This window comes from Pseudophryne corroboree, chromosome 7 (genome assembly GCF_028390025.1).
Source record: "Pseudophryne corroboree isolate aPseCor3 chromosome 7, aPseCor3.hap2, whole genome shotgun sequence".
Taxonomy (NCBI): Eukaryota; Metazoa; Chordata; class Amphibia; order Anura; family Myobatrachidae; genus Pseudophryne; species Pseudophryne corroboree.
In genome coordinates, this window is record NC_086450.1 from 312,519,709 (window position 1) to 312,537,874 (window position 18,166).

At 45.4% G+C, this 18,166-nt stretch overlaps 1 pseudogene; it reads left to right on the forward strand.

Moving 5' to 3' along the window:
* The first annotated feature begins 641 nt into the window (after positions 1-641).
* LOC134946275 (5S ribosomal RNA) lies at positions 642-759 on the forward strand (annotated as a pseudogene).
* The last annotated feature ends 17,407 nt before the right edge of the window (positions 760-18,166 follow it).

The window sequence follows — 18,166 nt, forward strand, 5'->3', positions numbered from 1 at the left end:
GTGGATATTTTTCCTCATCTCTATTCCCAATCAGTCTAGGAAGCCACAAAATACTAATTGAGAATGAGGGTTCACCCCTTCAATTATCTTTGATAATAAACTATAACAAACTATATATGCCTGTGTTCCTATATGTTTACTCTTTCTGTGATACATATATATATATATTTGAATAGTGAGCTGAGATATAGCACAATGGTATTATTTGGTGCTACCCATTAATCTGTTGGTTGCTTATAGAGAACACCCGAACAGCTATAATTTCATATTGTAATAATTGCAATTCAGCAATTTTTGACAATACAAGGGTTACTAGTACCCTCACTGTTCAGCGTGTTAACAGAATTATATCCCTATGGGAAGGTAGTATATCCCATTTGCAGGAAAACTCTATATGCATGTGACCTAACGACACCTGTCAGCACAACTTAACATCCAGATCTCTGGATGCTCTTGCATTTTCTCAATTCCTACTTTAAAGTTTCTTGACTCTCATTGGTGATTCCATGAACCCTACCAGTTTTCACTGTCTAACGCCAACAGCAAATCCACCTTATATATCCTCTTATTACTCTGTATCCACCTTCCTTTCTCTTATATTCTTGAACTCTCATCAACGATTCTGTTACTAGACACAGTTTAACTACTACCAAACCACACTTAAATTGCCCAATCTCGTCCGATCTTGGAAGCGATAAAGTGTTGGGCCAGATCAGTACCTGGTGGGGGACCCCCAGAGAATATCCGGTATAGTAGGTGGATCGGAACTAGAAACATGGTCAAACATTGACAGCAGATTCATACTTTTATCTGGCTCTTCCTACCTTTTCCTATACACCGTCAACTATAATACCGCAAATGTAAATTTTTGGGTGGACCCCAATCTCAACAAGGAAAACCTTTTTATAACATTTGAGCTTATACCTTGTTATATAATAATTGACACTGTTGGGCGGATCATAAATTATAAAAAAGAAAATATTTCCCAGTATTGTTTGGGTATATGACATTTAATATCCGAGGACGCTCTTGTCCTAATTCTCTAATAGAAAGTGACAATCAGTATCCTGCTGCATATTTGGCTATTTTGCCTGTATTTTTTAATTTATGGATAGGCAGGTTGACTATAATTTGTGACCAATTATTTTAGATTGAATTGAATAAAAGTTACTTTTTAAGATGAATAATCGGTAATATTACTTCAGAGTTTATTCTCTTTCTTTAACGAGTGCGCCAACTAATGGTCTTTCTTCATCTGTGTCAATTAACCCAGTGTACCTCACAGAAAGAGATTTAACCATGGTAAGTCTACCATAAATCTCCTTTTATCAAGTGGCCCAGACCAGGTACTCTCTAATGCATGGGTCTTCAACCTGTGGCCCTCCAGCTCCTTTGGAACTACACAACCCAGCATGCCTCACTTTTAGCATACCTTCATAGTAAACTGTGGCAGGGCATGCTGGAATGTGTAGTTTCACAGCAGCTGGAGGGCCACAGGTTGAAGATCCTTGCTCTAATGGTTAGCCAAGCCTCTGTGGCCACCCTCATAAATATGGGTCCCTACCACTGTATTCCCCTGGTGGGCCCTTCATGCCCCAGTCCGATACTGTGTCCTTCTCTTTATTACCTAATTCAAATGTACAAACTCATAATGTTATTATGCACATTCTGTCTTTGCCCTTGAAAGGACAGAGTGACAAATTAGCTCAATACAATAACCCTATATATAAACTAGAGATGTGCGGCGTTCACTTTTCGGGTTTTGGATCTGGATCTCCGCTCGTGTTTTGGATCTGGATTGGTTTTGCCAAAACCATTCTTTCGGGTTTTGGTTTTGGGTTTGGATTTGGATATTTTTGTTGGAAAAAAAAAAGCTGAAATCACAGAATTTGCGGGTAATTTTGATACTACGGTATTATTAACTTCAATAACATTCATTTCCACTCATTTGTCTATTCTGAACACCTCACAATATTGTTTTTAGGCCGAAAGGTTGCACCAAGGTAGCTGGATGACTAAGCTAAGTGACACAAGTGGGTGGCACAAACAACTGGCCCATCTAGGAGTGGCACTGCAGTGGCAGACAGGATGGCAGATCACCCACCCACCCTTATGTTTTATAAACAGGACATGCACAATTTAACACACCAATCATTTCAGTGACAAGGTCTGCCACACGACTGTCGCTGAAATTGATTTGTTTTGGCCCCCACCAGAAAATAAGCAATTAATCTGATATGCACACCAGTGCCTGCAGGAATGTACTGGTGTCAGAACTGTTATGCACTCCAGTGCCTGCAGGAATGTACTGGTGTTTGAACTGTTATGCACACCAGTGCCTGCAGGAATGTACTGGTGTCTGAACGGATAGGTATGCAAAACAAATGAACTCACAGACAGACTGGGGAATATGACATTACATACACAGAAGGTGATAGGGTAACAAAATACACACAAAGTGAACAGAGAAGCCCAGAGGCTAAGGAACTGGGTGTCTCCCTAGTATTAGTAATGCTCAGATGGGAAAATCAAGATGTTGTGTTTTAATACGTAGAGAACCCGAAATGCTGTTGCTAAGGGCAACAGCAAAACCCTAAAGGGTTACCAACGGGTGTGGCAGTAAACTCCTTGGTCAGAGATGGAATGATAGACACAAGGAGAGTCTCCACAATCCTAATTCTCACTTGCAGTGCACAGGTTCAGCTTACTGCCACTAAACTGACACCTGACAGGTGAGACAGGATTTAGGCAGGCAAGTCTTAGAATACAGCCGCAAACTTGCTAAGTTCACAGAGTAGTAAAAGAACCCCAGCAAGCTAAACAACTGACTCCAGTCTTACTGCTAGGTCTGGATTGGCAGAGTGTAGTACCAAATCCCCAGGCCTATTTGCAGTAAGCAACAACAAATACAAAGCTACACAGTACTGGCTAACTTTCAGGAACTGACTAACCAACAAAGATTCAGCAGCATCTGCTTAACCTGAGAAGAGGCCTTATAAAGCAGGTGCTGTCCACACCCCACTCAGACCTCACAGACTGTGAGCACAAAAACCAGCACCGGATCCCCTGCCGTGCACAGAGCCTGTAACCACTGCACAGCAAAAGACCCGAACCGGAGTATCAGCTGCGCTCAGGTTACTCCGCTAGCACTTGTCTCCCGGTTGCCATGACGACGTGGCAACACAGGGCAGGAGACCCTAACAGTACCCCCCCTCTGACGAGGGGTCAAAGAACCCCTACCACCGGGTTTATCGGGGAACTGCGAGAAGAAAGAGCGTATCAGTCTGGGGGCATGAAGATCACAACTGCGCACCCACGACCGCTCCTCCGGGCCATACCCCTTCCAGTGCACCAAAAATGACAGCCGAACCATCTTGGAGTCAAGAATCCTTTCAACAACAAACTCCCTCTGGCCACGTATCAGAAGAGGGGAAGGTCTTCCACTGGAAGAAGGATTACTAATCGCCCGTTTTAAAAGGGAACAATGAAATGTTTTATTGATACCCAAAGAACGGGGCAGATCTAACTGAAATGCCACCGGATTGATAACCCTGGTGATCTTATAAGGGCCGATGAACCGGGGGCCTAACTTATAAGATGGCTGTCTCAACTTCAAATTCTTGGTAGACAACCAGACGAAGTCTCCTAATTTGAAGCTGCAGGGTCTTTTCCGCTTATCAAAAACCCTTTTGGTCACTAATGACACAGACACAAGGGCTTTCTTCACTTTCCGCCAAATACCTCTAAGGACCGAAACCACAGAGGAACCACCAGGCATGGAGTCCAGGGGGTAAAAAGAATTGGCCTTAGGATGATGCCCATACACACAAAGGAAGGGAGAGATCCCTGTAGCAGAGTGAGCCGCGTTGTTATAGGCAAACTCCGCCATGGACAGATGAGCAACCCAGTCAGTCTGACACTTGGAGACATAACCCTTGAGGAACTGCTCCAAAGGACTGGTTCACCCTTTCAATCTGCCCATTAGACTGCGGATGGTAGCCTGACGACAAGCTGACAGAAATCTGGAGATCGGAACAAAATGCCCTCCAGAATTTGGCCACAAACTGGGATCCGCGGTCAGAGACCACATCAAGTGGCAACCCGTGGAGACGCACAACATGCAGCATAAATAATTCAGACAGGCGTCTGGCCGATGGCAGCCCAACCAGTGGAACGAAGTGCGCCATCTTCGAAAACCTGTCAACGACAACCCAGATGGCTGTCATCCCCGAGGATTTGGGCAAGTCCACCACAAAATCCATTGAAATGTGGGTCCATGGCTTAGATGGGATAGAGAGTGGATGTAATGGGCCAACAGGAACCCCTCTAGGAGTCTTATTTCGGGCACAGATGTCACATGCCCGAACACACTGATCCACATCCTTAGCCACCGAGGGCCACCACACCGCCCTAGATAGCAACTCCCGAGTTCTGGCAATACCCGGGTGACCTGCCGACTTCTTGGCATGGAATTCCAGGAACACTCGCTGTCTTAACCTAGGAGGCACAAACAAAAGACCTACCGGAAGGTCTGGAGGAGCCTGCTCCTGTGCTCTAAGGACTAATGATAAGAGGTCCTGGGTAATGCCCACTTTAATACATGATGGGGACACAATGGGCAACGGCTCCTCGGTGGTCTCCTGGATTGGAGCAAAACTCCGCGAGAGCGCATCAGCCTTGATGTTTTTTGACCCAGGGCGATATGTTATCAAAAAATTAAAGCGAGCAAAAAACAAAGCCCATCGTGCCTGCCTGGCATTGAGACGCTTCGCTGACTCTAAATATGCCAGATTCTTATGGTCGGTGAGAATTGAGACCACAAACTTAGCCCCCTCAAGCCAGTGTCTCCACTCCTCGAGTGCATCCTTAATAGCCAACAATTCCCGGTTACCCACGTCATAATTCATCTCGGCAGGCGAAAATTTACGGGAAAAGTAAGCACAGGGATGAAGGCGATTATCAGACACTCCCATCTGAGAAAGCACTGCCCCAATACCCATCTCAGAGGCATCCACCTCCACCACAAAAGGACGCTCTGGATCTGGGTGTCGCAGCACCTTGGCCGATACAAATGCCCTTTTGAGACGGGCAAAAGCCGCTTTAGCCTCACAAGACCAGTGAGCAACATCTGCCCCTTTCTTAGTGAGTGCCACCAAGGACGCCACTATAGACGAAAATCCAGCGATAAATCGTCTATAAAAATTCGCAAAGCCCAGGAAACGCTGAAGCGCCTTCAAACTAGTGGGCTGCACCCAATCCAGGACTGCCTGTACCTTGGAACCCTCCATTTGGAAACCTTCTGGGGAGATAATATATCCTAGAAATGCGATTTGCTGAACTTCAAATTCGCACTTCTCCAGCTTCGTCCCAAGCCGGTGGTCTCTGAGTTTCTGAAGGACTAAGCGTACATGCTTCCGATGTTCCTCCAGGGAATGGGAGAAGATTAGGATGTCATCTAAGTATACAACTAAGAATCTATCCAAATATTCCCTGAGCACATCATTCATGAAATCCTGGAAGACTGCCGGGGCATTACAGAGCCCAAAAGGCATCACCAAATATTCATAATGCCCTGAGTGGGTATTAAAGGCAGTCTTCCATTCATCCCCCTCTCTTATTCGGATTAGATTGTACGCACCGCGTAGGTCAATCTTAGAAAAAATGGTGGCAGTACGAAGCTGGTCAAACAAGACCGAAATGAGAGGCAGTGGGTATGAGTTTTTAATCGTGATACGGTTCAATTCCCTGAAGTCGATGCAGGGTCGCAACGAACCGTCCTTTTTACCCACGAAGAAGAACCCTGACCCAACTGGAGACTGTGAAGGTCTGATAAATCCCTTAGCCAAGTTCTCCTGAATGTACTCTGCCATAGCCTGAGTCTCAGGACGTGACAGGGAGTACAACCTGCTCTTGGGAAGCTTAGCATTTGGCAACAAATCAATGGCACAGTCATAGGGGCGATGGGGAGGTAGTACCTCTGCAACTTTTTTGGAGAACACGGTCGCAAAATCTGCATAACACCCTGGCAATCCTGGCAAACTAAGCTGCGAGAGCCTGACTGGAAGGCTCAAGCAACTCCTGAAACAATCACTACCCCAACTAAGAATCTCCCCAGAGACCCAGTCAAATTGAGGGTTATGGGCCCTTAACCAGGGTAACCCCAAAACCAATGGGGCAAAAGAACAGACAGTCACATAAAAAGACAATTTTTCAGAGTGTGTGGCTCCAATAAACAAAGGAATTTGGCTGGTGCAGGAGGTAATTTTACCCTGGGACAATGGTTCCCCGTTTAACCCACAGATCTCAATCTCTGATGCCAAAGGTACTAAGGGAACAGAGTGTTTCAGGGCGAATTGGCGGCCCATAAAAACCCCGTCGGCCCCACTGTCCACAAAGGCCTCAGTCTTGACAGTTTGACCGAGGATCTTCAAGGTCACCGGAATGATAAAAGTCTTCTTGGGAAATTCTGACTTCTGGCCTGACAGGATATTTCCCATCACCCTCAGGCCCTGAAGTTTTCCGGCTTTTCTGGGCATGATACTACCACATGACCTTTATTCCCACAGTACAAACACAACCCCTGCTGTCTCCTCCGCGTCTTCTCACGCGAGGAGAGGCGGGTAGCCCCAATCTGCATAGGCTCCTCGGAAAATTCCTCAGAGTCTGAGGTTCCCTTGGGAAAGAAGGAAACCTCAGTCTCCCTTTCAAACCTACGCTCTCTCAGCCGTCTATCCACCCGGATGGATAACTGCATGAGCTGATCCAAGCTATCAGGCAAGGGATATTGTACCAGTTGGTCCTTTATCTGGTTAGAAAGACCTCTTCGGTACTGGTGTCTCAGGGCTGGGTCATTCCACTGGGTATCATGGGCCAACCTCCGAAACTTCGTACAGTAAACCTCAACTGGCCTTCGCCCTTGCTTAAGGATCGAAATCTGAGCCTCGGCTGAGGCCGTCTTGTCAGGGTCATCATAAAACATGCCCAGTGCCGTAAAAAAAACATCAACACTTTTAAGCGACGGACAGTCAGGCTGCAACCCATATGCCCAGACCTGTGGGTCTCCTTGTAGCAAGGAAATCACTATGCCCACCCGCTGAATCTCCGACCCAGAAGACTGAGGCCTAAGCCGGAAGTATAGCTTGCAGCTCTCCTTGAAACAAAAGAACTGCGAGCGATCTCCAGAAAAACGATCCGGGAGATTTACTTTCGGCTCCTTTACCCCTGAAGGTGCTGCTGCTGCGGGAGCTCCGCCAGCGGCCTGGGAGGTGTGCATTTTAATGGACAAATCATTAAATTGTCGAGTCAGGACCAGCACCTGATCGACCACCTGTTGCAACTTATTTTGAGGGGTATGCTCCATATTCCCACAAAATTTCAACAGGAGTATTAGGCTGCTGAATATGTTATGCACACCAGTGCCTGCAGGAATGTACTGGTGTCAGAACTGTTATGCACTCCAGTGCCTGCAGGAATGTACTGGTGTTTGAACTGTTATGCATACCAGTGCCTGCAGGAATGTACTGGTGTCTGAACGGATAGGTATGCAAAACAAATGAACTCACAGACAGACTGGGGAATATGACATTACGTACACAGAAGGTGATAGGGTAACAAAATACACACAAAGTGAACAGAGAAGCCCAGAGGCTAAGGAACTGGGTGTCTCCCTAGTATTAGTAATTCTCAGATGGGAAAATCAAGATGTTGTGTTTTAATACGTAGAGAACCCGAAATGCTGTTGCTAAGGGCAACAGCAAAACCCTAAAGGGTTACCAACGGGTGTGGCAGTAAACTCCTTGGTCAGAGATGGAATGATAGACACAAGGAGAGTCTCCACAATCCTAATTCTCACTTGCAGTGCACAGGTTCAGCTTACTGCCACTAAACTGACACCTGACACCTTGCACAGTGAGACAGGATTTAGGCAGGCAAGTCTTAGAATACAGCCGCAAACTTGCTAAGTTCACAGAGTAGTGAAAGAACCCCAGCAAGCTAAACGACTGACTCCAGTCTTACTGCTAGGTCTGGATTGGCAGAGTGTAGTACCAAATCCCCAGGCCTATTTGCAGTAAGCAACAACAAATACAAAGCTACACAGTACTGGCTAACTTTCAGGAACTGACTAACCAACAAAGATTCAGCAGCATCTGCTTAACCTGAGAAGAGGCCTTATAAAGCAGGTGCTGTCCACACCCCACTCAGACCTCACAGACTGTGAGCACAAAAACCAGCACCGGATCCCCTGCCGTGCACAGAGCCTGTAACCACTGCACAGCAAAAGACCCGAACCGGAGTATCAGCTGCGCTCAGGTTACTCCGCTAGCACTTGTCTCCCGGTTGCCATGACGACGTGGCAGCACAGGGCAGGAGACCCTAACATAATCTCTCCTTGCTGGGGGGTGCCCAAACAAAGGTTGCACCGAGGTGGCTGTATGTCTAAGCTAAGCGACACAAGTGTGCGGCACAAACAGCTGGACCATCTAGGAGTGGCACTGCAGTGTCAGACAGGATGGCAGATTTAAAAACTAGGCCCCATACATCACATCATGCAAAGAAGTAAATGAGGTCCACCGAGGTTGCTGTATGACTAAGCTAAGCGACACAAACACCTGGCCCATCTAGGAGTGGCACTACAGTTGCAGACCAGATGGCAGATTTAAAAAATAGTCCAAAAACAGCACATCATGCAAAGAAGAAAAAGAGGGGCAATGAGGTAGCTGTATGACTAAGCTAAGTGACACAAGTGTGTGGTACAAACACCTGGCCCATCTAGGAGTGACACTGCAGTGGCAGACAGGATGGCAGATTTAAAAAATAGGCCACACGCAGCATATGATGCAAAAATGAAAAGGAGGTGCACCAAGGTTGCTGTATGACTAAGCTAAGCAACACAAGTGTGTGGCACAAACAATATGGGAAGTGCTGGAATTTGCCCAGATGTAATACATGCACAATATTGGTGGCACAGGACAGCATACCCCTAAACCACACACACGGCAAAGCCTGTAAAATTAATTTGGATAATAATAACCCTTTTATTTGAAGCTATTATAATAATATGCAGCACAGGCGTGCGTACCCCTAGACCACTCAGGGCAAACCCTGTAAAAATTATTTGGATAATAATATAAGTTATGGATATAACCCTTTTATTTAGAGTAAATAATATACAGCACAAGAGACCACCACTGGACTGATGCAGCACAAAACAGCACCACTGGACTGGACTTATACGGCAGTACCCCTGGACTTATTCGGCAGTGTCAGACAGGATTGAACTTTAAAAACTTCTCCCCAAACAGTACGTGATGCAAAGAAGAAAAATAGGTGCAAGATTGAATTGTCCTTGTGCTCTCCCACCCACCCTTATGTTGTATAAACAGGACATGCACACTTTAACAAACCAATCATTTCAGCGACAGGGTTTGCCACAGGACTGTGGCTGAAATTAGTGGTTTGTTTGTGCCCCCACCAAAAAAGAAGCAATCAATCTCTCCTTGCACAAACTGGCTCTACAGAGGCAAGATATCAACCTCATCCTCATCGTCCGATTCCTCACCCATTTTAGTGTGTACATCTTCCTCCTCACAGAGTATTAATTTGTCCCCACTGGAATCCACCATCACAGGTCCCTGTGTACTTTCTGGAGGCAATTGTTGGTTAAGGTCTTCCTGGAGGAATTTATAATTCAATTTGATCAACATCATCTTCTCCACATTTTCTGGAAGTAACCTCCTACGCCAATCGCTGACAAGGTTACCGGCTGCACTAAGCACTCTTTCGGAGTACACACTGAAGAGGGGGCAACTTTGGTAAAATAAAGCCAGTTTGTGCAAGGGCATCCAAATTGACTCTTTTTCCTGCCAGTATACAGTACATACGGACTGTCTGACATGGCTGATCACTCATATAATCCTCCGCCATTCTTCCAATGGTGAGAGAATCATATGCAGTGACAGAAGACATGTCAGTAATCGTTGGCAGGTCCTTCAGTCTGGACCAGATGTCAGCACTTGCTCCTGACTGCCCAGCATGACTGCCCAGCATCACTGCCAGTGGGTGGGCTAGGAAATCCTATCCTTTTCCTCGCAGCCCCAGTTGTGGGAGAAAATGAAGGAGGAACTTTTGACGGATCACGTTTCACTTGAGTTGACAATTTTCTCACCAGCAAGTCTTTGAACCTCTGCAGACTTGTGTCTGCTGGAAAGAAAGATACAATGTAGGCTTTAAACCAAGGATCGAGCATGGTGTGTACATTTTGCATCGAGCAAAATGTAGTGCTCTGATTTCAACAGATTGACCACCCTTGAATCCTGGCAAAGCGAATTAAGGGCTCCATCCACAAGTCCCACATACTTAGCGGAATCACTCTATTTTAGCTCCTCTGTCTATTTCTCCAGCTGCTTCTGCAAAAGCCTGATGTGGGGAATGACCTGACTCAAGCTGGCAGTGTCTAAACTGACTTCACGTGTGGCAAGTTCGAAGTGTTGGAGAACCTTGCACAAGACAGAAACCATTCTCCGCTGTGCTTGAGTCAGGTGCATTCCCCTTCTTTTGCCTATATCGTAGATGGATGTATAGGCTTGAATGGCCTTTTGCTGCTCCTCCATCCTCTGAAGCATATAGGGGGTCATTCCAAGTTGATCGCAACCAGCAACTTTTTGCTGCTGGTACAATCAACAGATTCACGCCTATATGGGAGTGTATTTTAACTTAGCAGAGCTGCGATCGCTTGTGCAGCCCTGCTAAGCTAAAAAAAGTTTCCAGCAACCTAGGAGTAGGCTGGATCTACTTACCCTGTGCGATGGATCCAGCGACATTCCTCCCGGCTTTGACGTCAGACATCCACCCTCCGTTTGCCAGGACATGCCTGCGTTTTCCTTACCACTCCCCGAAAATGTCCACCAATGGACAGGTGACGCCCCGGAACGACTTCCTTCTGTCAATCTACTTGCGGTAGCCGCTGTGACCGCTTTCTTCTTAACCAGCGTCGTTGCCCGGTGACCCCTGTCGCCGGGCAACAACGCGTGTGCGCAATGCACACGCCGCACATGCGCATTACAGACCCGTTCACACCGCAGAGAAGAACTGCTGCGTGCAAACATGTCAGAATGACCCCCATATAGTGTTGAATTCCACCTCATTACTAACTCTTGCTACAGGTGATGGCAGGGCATGTTCAGTAGTGTTTACTGGCGCTCCAGTCTTCGGCACTCGGGGGGCTGAATGTCGAAAGTATCCTGCAATTTTTCTGGCCACCGACAGCATCTCCTGCATGCCCCTATAATTTTTCAAAAAATTCTGCACCACCAAATTAATTTGCAAAACATGGGACATGCTGGAATTTGCCCAGATGTAATGCACACACAATATTGGTTGCATTGTCCGATATCATAAATCCCCAGGAGAGTTTAAGGGGTATATTCAATTGGTGTCGAATCCCTTATTTTCGACAAAAAAAACCATGTTAAATTGGACTCGACAATTCAATACAGCACTTTTCGACAAAAAAGCTGTTGAATCCTTTGTCGACAGTCGAATGTCTGTAATGTTAAAAAGCCGGGATTTCGACAAAAGTATATTTAATTAAAGATTGTCGAATCGGTATTAGTGCTTTTCGACCTGACTATCGACAATTTCATTAATTATCTAATTGTTTTTTGTATTTATGACCTACATTATTATATTTTGATTTTTCCCCTGAATAGTTTTTTCTGTACTGGGCTGAGGGAAGAAATGTACCAAGGATTTCACAGTTTTACCCTGGTAACTTTTTTTCAAAGCCACTCTTACGCAGGTTTCACGGAGTAGCCCTCCCAAAGCAAAAGTATCCTCTCCGGTGTAAAGTGATGCTAAAGTCCCCTCTACCATGGACGGCCTACTTGTGATGTGGACCTTCCCCACCGCCATGTTACAAAGACACCTCTCAGGTGAGATGCAGGGACCCAACCTCCCTCTTGTCAGTGTAACCAGTGAATTTGTGCAATGTTGCTGGTATCTGTTGTTCTTCTTTTACAGGGTGGATGACACGCTTTCTAATACCTTGAAATTAATCCTTTTTCTCTTCCACAGGTTTCATGGAGTAGCCCTCCCAAAGATAGAGGAACCCTCTCCGGTGTAAAGTGACGCTAAAGTACCCCCCTCTACCATGGACGGCCTACTTGTGATGTGGACCTCCCCCACCACCATGTTACAAAGACACCCCTCAGGTGAGATGCAGGGACCCAACCTCCCTCTTGTCAGTGTAACCAGTGTGTTTGTGCAATGTTGCTGGTACCTGTTGTTCTTCTTTTACAGGGTGGATGACACGCTTTCTAATACCTTGAAATTAATCCTTTTTCTCTTCCATAGGTTTCATGGAGTAGCCCTGCCAAAGATAGAGGAACCCTCTCCGGTGTAAAGTGACGCTAAAGTACCCCACTCTACCATAGACGGTCTACTTGTGATGTGGACCTCCCCCACCACCATGTTACAAAGACACCACTCAGGTGAGATGCAGGGACCCAACCTCCCTCTTGTCAGTGTAACCAGTGTGTTTGTGCAATGTTGCTGGTACCTGTTTTTCTTCTTTTACAGGGTGGATGACATGCTTTCTAATACCTTGAAATTAATCCTTTTTCTCTTCCACAGGTTTCATGGAGTAGCCCTCCCATAAATAGAGGAACCCTCTCCGGTATAAAGTGACGCTAAAGTACCCCCCTCTACCATAGACGGCCTACTTGTGATGTGGACCTCCCCCACCACCATGTTACAAAGACACCCCTCAGGTGAGATGCAGGGACCCAACCTCCCTCTTGTCAGTGTAACCAGTGTGTTTGTGCAATGTTGCTGGTACCTGTTTTTCTTCTTTTACAGGGTGGATGACACGCTTTCTAATACCTTGAAATGAATCCTTTTTCTCTTCCACAGGTTTCATGGAGTAGCCCTCCCAAAGATAGAAGAACCCTCTCTGGTGTAAAGTGACGTTAAAGTACCCCCCTCTACCTTGGACGGCCTGCCTCAAGACCTTCAATTCCCCCACATCCCTTAAATGCTCTATTGTAAATTACATTTACTATATTTTTAAGAAAGAACACAAAACGTCTAAATTTAACATTTTATTAAAGAAAATTAAACAGTTGTATTTTGTATTGTTCAGAAAAAATTAATTGTAATAAAACTAAAAAGTAGTGTTTGTTCTTCTTCATACATTCCTTGTTCTTGTGTAGATATCTGAAAAAAATAGAAAATCAGACTTAAGTAAAGGGCACTGTAATGATGTCACCTTCACATTCCTTTTCCAAGAACATTTGTGGAACCACACAGTCCAGCAATGTGTTTTGCTGGACTGTGTGGTTCCCCAAGGGCAGGCAGAACAAAGTGTAAGAGTGGTGGTGTCAGTACTCAGCACTTTGCCACGCCTGCACTTGTGGAACCACACAAGGGCAGGCGGGACAAAGTATAAGAGTGGTGGAGTCAGTACTCAGCACTTTGCCACGCCTGCACTTGTGGAAACACACGGTCCAGCAATGGGTTTTGCTGGACCGTGTGATTCCCCAAGGGCAGACGGGACAAAGTATAAGAGTCATGGTGGCAGTAGTCTGCACTTTGCCACGCCAGCACTTGTGGAACCACAAAGTCCAGCAATGGGTTTTGCTGGACTGTGTGGTTCCCCAAGGGCAGGTGGGACAAGGTTTGTGTAAGTGTGTGTATAGTGAAACATGGCGTTACTCACCTTTGTAAGCACAACACAAACAACACTGTCCACGCCTCTTTGTCAACCATCCCTATGAAGAAGAATGTAAAAAAAATACTAGTGAATGCTCAAGAAATAGAAAAGTGAATACTTCATTTACAAAACTTTAACCAAGATGTATTTGTTAAAAAAAAAGATGTGGTATCAGATTGCTCTTTGACCCATCCTATATGTAACCACAAGGAGCTTTCATTAGTTACCACACTCATACATGCCTGCGCATGTGTGTTCAGACATAGCTCCTTGGTAGTACCCGGTTGGGGATGGGGGGGGGGGGGAAGAATACATATTAAATTAAAACAATACAAGGAAAAAACAAACTAATGGGAGGGAGAAAAGGGGAAGCAGGAAAATTAACATTTGAAATAATGAAAAAATACGATTGCGTGTCCTGATCCTCTTCCTCCTGTTGTGGTAACAGTGTCCTTGGTGGCTGTTGAGTGTGATGTACTGGCCTTGGTGACCACGCTGGTGTAGATGTTGAGGCCGGTGTTGGTGGTGGGGACATCTGGTAGATGGGGTACATCCCTGTATATCCTTGGTACTGCTGTGACTGTCCATACCACGATTGTGGTGGAGCAAGGGCAGGAGGCATCAGTGTGGCTTGTGGTGGCAGATGTGGTGGTTGACCAGCATGTTGATGAGCTGGCCCTGGGAGTTTGTCATAGATCATCTGGAGCATTGTTGCGATGATCTGTTGGCTGGCTGCGGAATGTCGCTGGCTCTCCTACATGTTCTGAATGCTATGACAGTGGCGTAAGTTTGCCCGAGTTGCCCAGAGGCATGAAAAATGTTGATGCCCCCCCTATATATAAGTCAGTCATCACAATAAAATAGACATCAGCATAACTTTATAGCACATCTACAGTGCTCCCTCACCCAATGGAGATGCTTCAGCACAGCAGTATGACGATATATACAAAAAACACATATGCCCTTTTCACTTAAACACACACATGCCTCTTAACACACACACACACACACACACACACACACACACCTCTTCCACTTAAGCACACACACATACCTCTCACTTAAGCACACACACACACCTCTCACTTAAGCACACACACATGTCTCTTAACACACATGCCTCTTTCGCTTAAACACACACCTCTTTCAGTTAAACACACACATGCTTCTTTTGCTTACACACACATGCCTCTTTTGGTTATACATAGCTCTTTTACCTACACACATGCCTCTTTTGCTTAAACACACACACGCCTCTATCACTTAAACACACACATACCTCTCACTTAAGCACGCACATGTGCCTCTTAACACACACATGCCTCTTTCGCTTAAACACACACCTTTTTCAGTTACACACATGCTTCTTTCGCTTAAACACGCACATGCCTAATTCACTTACACACACAGACATCTCTTCCACTTATACACACAATCTTTTGCTTACACACACATGCCTCTTCCACTTACACACATGCCTCTCTCACTTACACACACACACACACACACACATACATCTTTCATGCCTCTTAACACACACATGCCTCTTTCACTTAAACAAACATGCCTCTTTCACTTACACACACATCTCTTTCACCTATGCACATGCCTCTTTCGCTCACACACACATGCCTCTTTCGCTTACACACACATGCCTCTTTCAATTACACACATGCTTCTTTTCGCTCACACACACAGTCACACACAGACATGTCTCTTTCACTTACACACGCATGCCTCTTTCACCTACATACACATGCCTCTTTCAATTACACGCATGCTTCTTTTGCTCACACACACACATGCCTCTTTCACTTACACACACACACACACACACACAGTCACACACAGACAGACATGTCTCTTTCACTTAAACACACAACTTTCCTTAAAAAAACAGACATGCACACAAACTTCACTTAAAAACATGCACACACATAAACACAGTGCTGCCAAAATGTATTAAAGTCACCCGCAGCACCCACCACTTCCTATATGTAAAGAATATACATTATTAAAATTAATTACAATATCCTATGGGCTCACTGTATTCTTATTTCATTACATTAAGTTGACAAATATTGTGACTATATAAGTGTTTAATAAATCAAAACTTCACGTTAAATTTTATTCAGGGGCCAGTGGTTATCTATATGCTGGATTTGATTGCTCTGAATACACACACAAGTCCCACTACAACTATAGTATGGGTGACTTATAGAGAGATGGATTTCATATTTGTATTTTCAATACACATCGTGATATGTATACTGAAGAAGATGCTAATTAAGAATATCAATCTTAGAGTTATTTATTATATTGTGTTACACCCAATAAATTGGGTTCATATTTCCCTGCTGGAAAAAAATGAAAAAAGAATAGCACCTTATAATTAAATAAGAATACAGTGAGCCCATAGGATATAGTAATTAATTTGAATAATGTATATTCTTTACATATATGTATATTCTTTACATACTGTATATGTTTATATTTCATAAGACAGGATATTTAAGGAAAACAATTAATAAAAGTTAAGTTTTAAATCAAAACAATCATATTGAAATCATACTCTTTTCTTTCTAAGTGCGCCAATGTAAAAGACAATCTTGTTCTTTTGTTTTTTTGTATTTCAGTACCATTGTCTTAGGCAGTAACCCCATCCTCTAGATTATATCTCTAAAGACAATATGAGCATTTGGGGATAAAATAAGGAATAAAACTTGTGCAGAAGTAGATCATTCCCTTCCCCTTCCCCCTTTTAATTCCCCTATGAAAACCCACCACTTCCTACATGCACCACACATGCACAGGTGCTGCCAGTGCCTACCTGTACCTGTGGCTATCAGCCAGGATGGAGGCAGAGTCAGAGAACTACACCCAGTCAGCTCAATTGGAAGGGCCTGGGTGGAGCTGTGCGCTGGAGCACCCCCTAGCTGCAGCCAGTGCCGGCTCCCCTGCAGATACAAGAAGGCAGCTGTCGTGTCACCAGACACAGTTCTGCTCCTCTGTCTGAAAAAATAATGCAGCAGCGACGATGGATCAGCAAGCAGTAGGGGGAAAATGGAGGAGAGGTGCCCCCTTCAGGTCAGGATCCCGGCGGCTGCCGACTCCACTGCCTCCCACAGTTCCGCCACTGTGCTGTGTGACTGGCATGCCGTATTGTCCACCAGCGGTAGATGGATGTGACCAGAACATAAAGGATGTCCATAGTCTCCCTATGATCTGCCTCCCTGGTCTTTTGCATTTCTGCCATGCTGTCGGCCAGAGCCTTTTGCATTTCAACCATACTGGTGGCCATCTTCTCCATTGACTTCTCAATGGCCTCCAGTCTGGTGTCGACGACCTCCCGAAAACTCTCCTGGCAGTCCTGCATCTCTGTTGCCAGGGTGTTTACCCTCTGAATCCTTGAGGGATCCTACCCTTGCTAAATGTCTGCCACCAATTGCATTTGTGCAGCTGCAAAGAAAAGTAGAAATAAATTAGAAGACACATTCCTACATATGTTTTAAGGTTCACAAACTTTTACATTTAAAAAAAACCCATTTATTTTATCTAATTACTTACACAGGGATGTAGAAACAGCGGGCTGCTGCACTTCCACCTCGTCGTCCGACTCTTCCTGTAACAGATCTGGCCTGAAATAGGGACCAATCCCTGACGCGAATCCGCTGCTGGTCTGTGGCACCTCTGTTTGCAAAAGTACACACAAACAAACTAAGTTAGTAAATAATAGAAAATGGTGATGAAAAAAACCCAATGGATTCATATATGAACCTTCTGCATCCTGTGGTGCCGCTGCTCCAGGAGCTTCTCCTGGCCTCAAATCTGGAGACTTTTCTTGGGTATGGCTTAATGCGTCTTCACGGCTATAATCAAACCCTAGAAATGTCTCCTCAGTTAACCCTGTCGATTCAAACCGGTCAGGTGATGGGTCCACAAGGGTGATGTCTGCTTGAGGCTCTTGGGTCACAGTCTCGGAGCTCCTGGGGGACTGATCATGAGCTGGGGATGCCCTGCGCGCAGATGATGTACTGCGTACTTTTGAAATTGGGTGCACGGGTACTGGTCTGGGCGCTGATGATGTCTGGCACGCTGGTGATGGTCTGCACATTGGTGATGGTCTGTGCGCTGGTGATGTCCGGTGCGCAGTTGATGGTCTGCGCGCTGGCGATGTCCTGCGTGCAGGTGATGTCCTCTGGGCAGGCGTGTCTAGGGTAAAGTATAAACATATTAGCAAAGAAAAAATAATAGTTTAGTACAGCTCATTTGAATGAATTCTTACCAACACGTCTCCTTTTGGACTGCTGGGCTCCTGCCATCTTCCGTCTTCTGGGGTGTTCTTCCTCCTCAGGAAAGCCAGCAGGACAGGTGGAGTCCACACCTCCTCGAACTCCTTGGACCATGACAGGGTTCATGCGCCTTTTTATAACTTCCTCCCAGGGCAGCTACTTCAAA